At 44.8% G+C, this 9,067-nt stretch overlaps 1 pseudogene; it reads right to left on the reverse strand.

Annotated features, from left to right (window-relative positions):
* Positions 1 to 2,259: 2,259 nt before the first annotated feature.
* On the reverse strand, positions 2,260 to 2,633 carry LOC124545793 (annotated as a pseudogene).
* Positions 2,634 to 9,067: the final 6,434 nt, after the last annotated feature.

Consider the following 9,067-nt stretch of genomic DNA (forward strand, 5'->3'; position numbering starts at 1 on the left):
GAAGATTGTAACGAAAAAAACACTACTGGCCATTAAAATGGTTACACCAAGAAGAAATGCAGATGATAAACGGGTATTCATTGGACAAATACATTATACTAGAACTGACATGTGATTACATTTTCAAGCAATTTGGGTGCATATATCCTGAGAAATCAGTACCCAGAACAACCACCTCTGGCCGTAATAACGACCTTGATACGCCTGGGCATTGAGTCAAACAGAGCTTCGATGGCGTGTACAGGTACAGCTCCCCATGCAGCTTCAACACGATACCACAGTTCATCACGAGTAGTGATTGGCGTATTGTGACGAGCCAGTTGCTCGGCCACCATTGACCACACATTTTCAATTGGGGAACGATCTGGAGAATGTGCTGGCCAGGGCAGCAATCGAACATTTTCTGTATCCAGAAAGGCCCGTACAGGACCTGCAACATGCGGTCGTGCATTATCCTGCTGAAATGTAGGGTTTCACAGGGATCGAATGAAGGGTAGAGCCACGGGTCGTAGCCGGCCGCGGTGGCCGTGCGGTTCTAGCACTGCAGTCCGGAACCGCGGGACTGCTACGGTCGCAGGTTCGAATCCTGCCTCGGGCATGGGTGTGTGTGATGTCCTTAGGTTAGTTAGGTTTAAGTAGTTGTAAGTTCTAGGGGACTTATGACCTAAGATGTTAGAGTCCCGTAGTGCTTAGAGCCATTTGAACCACGGGTCGTAACACATCTGAAATGCAACGTCCACTGTTCAAAGTGCCGTCAATGCGAACAAGAAATGACCGAGACGTGTAACCAATGGCATCCTATACCATCACGCCTGGTGATACGCCACTATGGCGATGACGAATACACGCGTTCACCGCGATGTCGCCAAACACGGATGCGACCATCGTGATGCTGTAAACAGAACCTGGATTCATTCGAAAAAATGACGTTTTGCCATTCGTGCGCCCAGGCTCGTCGTTGAGTACACCATCGCAGGCGCTCCTGTCTGTGATGCAGCGTCAAGGGTATCCGCAGCCATGGTCTCCGAGCTGATAGTCCATGCTGCTGCAAATGTCGTCGAACTGTTCGTGCAGATGGTTGTTGCCTTTCAAACGTCCCCATCTGTTGACTCAGGGATCTAGACGTGGCTGCCATGTGGGTAAGATGCTTGTCATCTCGACTGCTAGTGATACGACGCCATTGGAATCCAGTACGGCGTTCCGTATTACCCTCCTGAACCCACGGATTCCACATTCTGCTAACAGCCATTGGATCTCGACCAACGCGAGCAGCAATGTCGCGTTACGATAAACCGCAATCGCGATAGGCTACAATCCGACCTTTATCAAAGTCGGAAACGTGATGGTACGCATTTCTCCTCCTTACACGAGGCATCACAACAACGTTTCACCAGGCAACGCCGGTCAACTGCTGTCTGTGTATGAGAAATCGGTTGGAAACTTTCCTCATGTCAGCACGTTGTAGGTGTCGTCACCGGCGCCAACCTTGTGTGAATGCTCTGAAAAGCTAATCATTTGCATATCACAGCATCTTGTTTCTGTCGGTTAAATTTCGCGTCTGTAGCACGTCATCTTCTTGGTGTAGCTATTTTAATGGCCAGTAGTGTAGGAGGACGACAGGTGTAAAGGTCACTGCAGAACTGAATGACGCCCTGCAATCACAGACAGCACCGAAACTCGAATGGAGCTCCATAAGTAGGGAATTACAGATCGAGCTGGAATTCCAAAACCACTCATCAGAGATGCACATGTGCATAGCAGGAAAAATTGTGCAGAAGCCATAAAACTCAGTCTACGAAGCAATGGAAGAAAGTGATTTGGTCGGATGAATCTTGTAGAAAAATGTTCCTAACGTCTGGCTGAGTTTGTGTCCCAAAAGTGGAACATGACTGGGCTTCACTGATTATTTGCGCAGCTATACCGTGGGCCCCTTGGGTTCTCTTCAAGATCGAATTTCTACAAAGTGACCGTTTTGTCTGAGCACGTCCACCCAAGGGTAAAATCTGTTTCCTCAGTGGTGATACTGTATTCTAAGACGACAGAGTTACCGTTCACACTACTCGCATCTTCCCGAACTTGATGAATATGTTGAACTCCTCGTGCGACACGTACTCCCGCTCCATGTCTACTTTGAGCGACAGCAGCAGGGTGAACGTGAACTTGTGGTCCTCTTACAAGCCGCGGCACTTGTACCGGAACAGTTCGAATGTCATGTACTCTATGACGGACACTATCCGCTTGGACGTCGCCAGGCTCTTCTCAGAGCGCTGCATGATCAAAGCGCTTGAGGAACTGCACCAGGGACGTCTGGTACATGCAACTGACCATGGCCATGTCGACGATCAGGAAATAGAGTACGCTGCCCCGTCGCCACTGGCCGGAACTCCGCAAGAGCCGTGTTGATCTTGACCTCCGTCTCTGCGTCTCCTCTCGCGCACCTCAGCCGCTGTGTTCTTGGTCACGTTCAGCACCTCGATCACCGTCTCGACGTCCACCAGTGAGCCTTGCACCGTGGTTAGCTTGTACAGCAGATTTGCTTCGAGCTCCTGCATCTTGCACTTGTTGGCGGTGACGTCGCTGATGAGAGCCGTCCGCTCCGTCTCGAGCTCTCGCACAAGGGTGAACTGTCGCATCTCCCTGGCCATCACCATCACTAGATCTCAATATTATTGAGCATCTATGGTCTATATTGGAGAAAAGAGTGCATGATCGCTATCCACATCTCACCGTTACCTGACCGTCTCACTGCTTTGCAGGAAGGAGTGTGTGTGTGTGTGTGTGTGTGTGTGTGTTTGGAGCTTGCTGACGCACAGCGCCGAGGCTATCATCGCCCTTACGCGTATTAAAAGAAACGAAACTGCATAAAATGACTAAACTGCTGTCTCACAGTGGGGAGCAAACCTGTATAATGACGCTCATTCACTCACTCCCGCCCTACCAGCGCTGGTGCACACAAACACGCGATTGCCTCGAAAACCATTCAGAGTCGACTGGAAGGTGTTTCGAATACCAACTGTTTTCCTGCATCATATTAGGCAGGGTAATGAAATGTGTTTTTGGCGTTTCCATGTCTTTGTGCGAACCCTGTTTCTCTACGTGTCTACTCCGCAAATGCCGTTGTATTGCATGGCGGAGAGTACATCGCTTCAGTTTCATTGATCTTCTCTATTCCTTTCGTGTGAAATGACTGTATGCTTCTGTATGTACAAGAATCTCTCTTACATTAACCCCAGGATCGTTGAGTAAAATATACTGTGGATTCAGCATAATGATCTAGCAGTGTTTTTCAAACACAGATTCTCTAAAAGAACGCAACTGGGTCTCGGGATTATTATGAAGCCGGTCTTTCAAATACATCCATTTAAGTTCCCCAAGAATTTACTTTACACATTCGTATTGGTTCTGCTAATCTGTTACGATCCTAACAGCCCGTCTCTAAAATCGCTTGATATCATGCCTGCTTGATAAGGACTCTTAACACAGGATCAGTATTCTAGAACTCGTATGCGATTTGCTTTACAGACGCACTGCACTTTCCCGGAACCTTCTAACAAATCTAAGTTTTCCATTCGCTCTCCCTCAGTAAAATACTGATGCATACCTTCCAGTTGCATTTATTTTGTAAATTTAGTGTCTCTTACTAAAATTTTCCTGTAACCAGTGTTCGTGAAGTAATTAATGAAAGAGATTTACATGATGATTCCATTTCATATAGCTTCTTGGTATTAACCCCAATTACAGGGTGTCCCAAAAGGCACAACTTTAATGTGTTGTAGCATCCAAACTAATTAAGATATTCACACCGTGTTTGACGGCCAGGGTGGCCGAGCGGTTCCAGGCGCTCCAGTCTGGAACCGCGCGACCGCTATGGTCGCAGGTTCGAATCCTGCCTCGGGCGTGGATGTGTGTGCTGTCCGTAGGTTAGTTAGGTTTAAGTAGTTCTAAGTTCTAGGGGACTGATGACCTCAGAAGTTAAGTCCCATAGTACTCAGAGCCATTTTTGAACCACGCCGTGTTTGGCTTATGTGATACACTATCAAAATGTTCAAATGTGTGTGAAATCTTATGGGACTTAACTGCTAAGGTCATCAGTGCCTAAGCTTACACACTACTTAACCCAAATTATCCTAAGGACAAACACACACAGCCATCCCGAGGGAGGATTCGAACCTCCGCCGGTACACACTATCTCACAGGGGTTTTATGCCATTCATCAACTTCAACATGTGCTCGTTGGGTGGCACATACACATCCGTTCTCTATTCTGGTCCTGTCTACACTCGGTGCAACAAATCCGCATCACCTGAGTCAATGGAAGCAACGATTCGGTTCTTTAAATCACCGATTTGTTTGACGGGCATCTGGTAGAGTCCGTCCTTGAAATATCACCATGGAAAAAAGTCCATCGATGCAAATCAGGCGACCTAGGGGGCCAAGGTACAGGACCAGCCTGCTAATCCAGCAATCTGGAAACATCCGGTATAGAATATCTCGCACAGTCTTAGCCCAAAGTGGCGGTGCATCATCTTGTTGGAAAATAACTCTGTCTTGGGAGTCATCCAGTTATGGTAACGCAAACAGCTCTAGTAAGTAAAGGTAATTGTTAGAATTAACTGTCTTTTTTAGGGAAAAATGGTTCTACCATGTGGTCAACCATCAGACAACACCACACATTCCCTTTCGGGCTGTCACGCTCCTCTTCGGTCACATTATGCGTATTGGTTGTGCCCCCGATGCGAACGTTATGTTTATTTTTCTTCGTTGTTGTTTAGGAAATTTCCGTCCTCCTCTAAGTGGGGAAATACCTACTCACACCAAATTGCATATGTTGTGGCTTGTCGTCCGGTTCCAACGCATGTAACAGTTGCAATGGATACATTTGCAAACGTTTCCGAGGGATTTACGGTTCCTGTGACGTCCTCCGAACCGACTTCTGCCGCGAATGCTGAAAAGTCAACCACATCCGCTCTGTGTTGGCTTCACTTGTTCCAGGTGTCAAGTACGATGCCTAACATCAACGCGTCCTTTTCTGTACTGTACGACCAGCGTGTCGACGTTCGCGAGGGTAGTTGCTTCCTATACCCTGTTTGGAAGTTTCTTTGAATCTGGATGCCTGAGAGTCCACTTTGGTATGAACAAATTATTCCCCACACTGAGCCCATTCTTGAATTACTATTTCACTCACGACAACCTGCAGCACACGCAAACAAAACTTTGTGAGTTTCTTCTACGCATAAGCCAAACATGATGAGAATATCAGAATTAGTTTGGGCCTAAAACACACTGAAGATATAACATACCTTTAGACATCCGGTAATTTTGCAGTGCGACGTGATCGGGATATTGATGTCTAATCTTACGATCATATACTATCTCGTTATATCTCTTTCTAACAGGTACTGTCTTACATTTATACATATTTCTTGCTGTTTTTGTTATTGCTTTGTTTTCACGACAGTGATGCTTATTTTCTTAGGTATTGAGAACTTCTTTCGTTAGCTCTGTGCTGGAAGAATCGAAGGTATAAATTCACTGTAAGTAAAATTTAGTTATTGTGTGGGTCTGTAGTAAATTGGAAAACGTGTGTGTTATCGGAGACTTGGTGGTTAGTGCAGAAGGTTTTGGGGGACGTGATTTTCGTTAAATGAAAGAATAACGTTCCTCGCCGAAATACGAGGGGCGTTTGAAAAGTCTGTGTAAAGTCCGAGAGATGGCACCACCGGCGCTTATCGAGGTCATGTTTGGTTAGTAGCATCTTTGGAAAGAACGCACGCCAAGTTTCAGCATTATTGGTCTATTTCTTTGTGTTTGGCATTCGTGTGAAGCAAGGAAGTCGACTGATTGGCAAAAAATGGACTAAGAAGAATCTCACGTGATGATTGACCATTACTTTATGAAAGGCAAAACGCCTCAGGAGACTAAAGAGAAGTTTGATAAAAATTACGGTGACTCTGCATCGTCGATTAGAACAGTTTGTAAGTGGTTTCAAAATTTTGGGTGTGGCTAAAAGGGGACAAGTGATGCTAAAATTCTGGACGCCCTGTGGAGGTTACGACTCCAGAAATCATTGATAAAATCCATGATATGGTGATGGATGACAGAAGAATTAAGGTGCGTGAGATTGCTAGTGCTGTGGGCATCTCGAATGAACGTGTGCATAATATTTTGCATAAACATTTGGACATGAGAAAGATATCCGCAAGATGGCTTCCGCGATTGCTTACGCTTGACAAAAACGGAATCATGTGAAACATTTCACATGATTCCGTTTTTGTCAAGCGTAAGCAATCGCGGAAGCCATCTTGCGGATATCTTTCTCATGTCCAAATGTTCAGGAAGAATCCGTAGGATGAAACATGGATACATTGCTATACTCCTAAGACCAAACAACAATCTACACAATGGGTTACCAGGGGAGAATCTGCACCAGAAAAGGCGAAGACCAGTCCTTCGGCCGGAAAGGTAATGGTGACTGCCTTTTGGGATTCGCAAGGGATAATCCTCATCGACTATCTGGAAAAGGGTAAAACTGTTAGAGGTGCATATTATTCATCGAGCTGCAAGAAAAACGCCGGCGATTGGACCGCAAAAAAGTCCGTTTCCATCACGACACTGCACCAGCACACACATCAGATTTGTGGTTGCAAAATTAATGGAAACGGGATTCCAACACGTTTCACATCCCCCCTATTCTTCAGACGTGGCTCCCTCGGACTGCTATTTGTTCCCGAATTTGAAGACATGGCTGGCAGGACAAAGATTTTATTCAAACGAGGAGGTGATTGCAGTAACTAATAGCTATTTTGAAGACTTGGAGAATTCCTATTATTTGGAAGGGATCAACAAATTAGAACAGCGTTGGACGAAGAGTATAAGTCTAAAAGGAGACTATGTCGAAAAATAAAAAAGGTTTACCCCAAACACGTAAGTAGTTTTTATTTTTGCACGGACTTTTCAAACGCCCCTCGTATATCATATCGCTAGATATAGACCTATATTAGCACATTAGGTTTTGATCCAAATGTAATCATTCTGCACTAAATTTCTATAGCCGGTATTGTAACATAATCAAGAGCCAGCACTAAAGCCCTACGACATTTGAATGTCAACTGACGTTTTGTCTGGCCCCTGGACATTACTTTGCAGCATATTACTCAAGACAGCAGGATACGGTAAAGTCTTCTGGAGACGTTTATCCAGCAGCGGATGTCGGACAATAAACATTAATTATAAAAACAGTTTACGGTAATTCATCTCTACCATTATGGACGATGCACCTGCGACCGTGACTGAAATATCGTACGCTTGGTACTGATACTGCGACCTGTCATTTTAGAATGCTTTTTTACCCACTTTTATTTTTCCAGTGGCTAGCTTTAGATCCGCAGAACGTCCACCTTCTAACGATTTGCATTCACAGACACTTCACATTTTATACCAGGTGCTGCTGCGTTCGTGACACTGATGAAGGTAGGTGGATTGAATTGTATACGAGTTCTGACATTTTATGCGTGTGATTAAAGGAGTGTGATGTTATTTTGTTACTTACTTGTAATTTAATTTCTGAATTTGTAAATATGGCACTTAAAATTATCCATTACACACCAGTGCAGACAACACAGTATTTCACGATTTGTGTACAAACATTCGACTTGAGCGTTAAGAATGATAAGTTATGAGATGTGACACTTAGCCACATCAATTTATTTCACGTGTTTGAATCAGTTGTCGAGAGATATCATTTATAGATACACCAGTATCATCTCTTGTATGCAATTAAGAATGTATATATTGTGTTATGATCCTAGCTGTACGGGCACTTAGATACAGTTCAAGTAATATGATTATGTTTAAGATATAGCAATAAAAGATACAAGTTTTAACAGACGTGACCAAACCATGTAATCGGGACCAGCATTCTGATCATTTCAGGTAAGCTCCTTCAAGGTTGTCAATCCAAGAAATTACTATTTCTGCTTTTCCTTTACTTTAAAAGTCTGATACAACGTAACTGCTCTTTTGTAAACACGTAGCTATAGGCAGGGAATTGCAGAAAGGAACATACATAGTAGATATGACAGGTGTCATGCATTTACAAACATGTAATTTCGTTATCGAATGTTTATATTAAATTTTCTGTAGCTAAGTCAACATTTTGTAAGATTCATCTATCCACTAGGTGCTAATTTTTCTTTCTTATCATGTTTTTTAAGAATAAATCTTAAATTCCTGACAGCTGTTCTGCCAGCCTTGTATGTTGTCCCTTTACGTGACCCCTTACATGTAAAGTTCTAAAACTAAACTAAACTCCTCCCGAATAAGGCATGAAGGCCCAACGGTACCAACCGGCCGCACTGTCATTCTCAGCCCACAAGCGTCACAGCATGAGGATATGGAAGGGCATATGGCCACCACACCGCTCTCCCGCCCGTATGTCAGTTTCGAAGACCGGAGCCGCTACTTCTCAGTCGAGTAGCTCCTCAGTTTGCCTCACAAGGGCTGAGTGCACCCCGCTTGCCAACAGCGCTCGGCAGACCTTGTGGTCACCCATCCAAATGCTAGCCCAGCCCGACAGCGCTTAACTACATGTAAAGTTCGGTGTATGAAAAAATAGTAGCGATATGCACATGTACAGAAGGCGGTAATATCGCGCACGTGAGGTATAAAAGGGCGGTGCATTTCCCGAGCTGTCATATGTACTCGGGTGATACAAGTGAAGACCTGATTATGACAGCACGACGTGAATTAACAGTCGTTGAACTCGGAATGGTAATTGGAGCTAGATTCTTGGAATGTTCCATTTCGGAAATCGTTAGACAATTTAATACGCCGAGATCCGCAGTGTCAAGAGTGTGCTGATAATAGCTCTCACCACGGACAACGCAGTGGCCAATGGCCTTCACTTAACGACCGAGAGAAACGACGTTTGCGTAGAGTTGTCAGTGTTGACAGACAAGCAACACTGACTGAAGTAACCGTAGAAATTAATGTGGGACGACGACGAACGCATCCGTTCGGACAGTACGGCGAAATTTGGCTGTAAGACGCTATGGCAACAGATACCGAA

Source organism: Schistocerca americana, chromosome 8, assembly GCF_021461395.2.
Source record: "Schistocerca americana isolate TAMUIC-IGC-003095 chromosome 8, iqSchAmer2.1, whole genome shotgun sequence".
Lineage (NCBI taxonomy): Eukaryota > Metazoa > Arthropoda > Insecta > Orthoptera > Acrididae > Schistocerca > Schistocerca americana.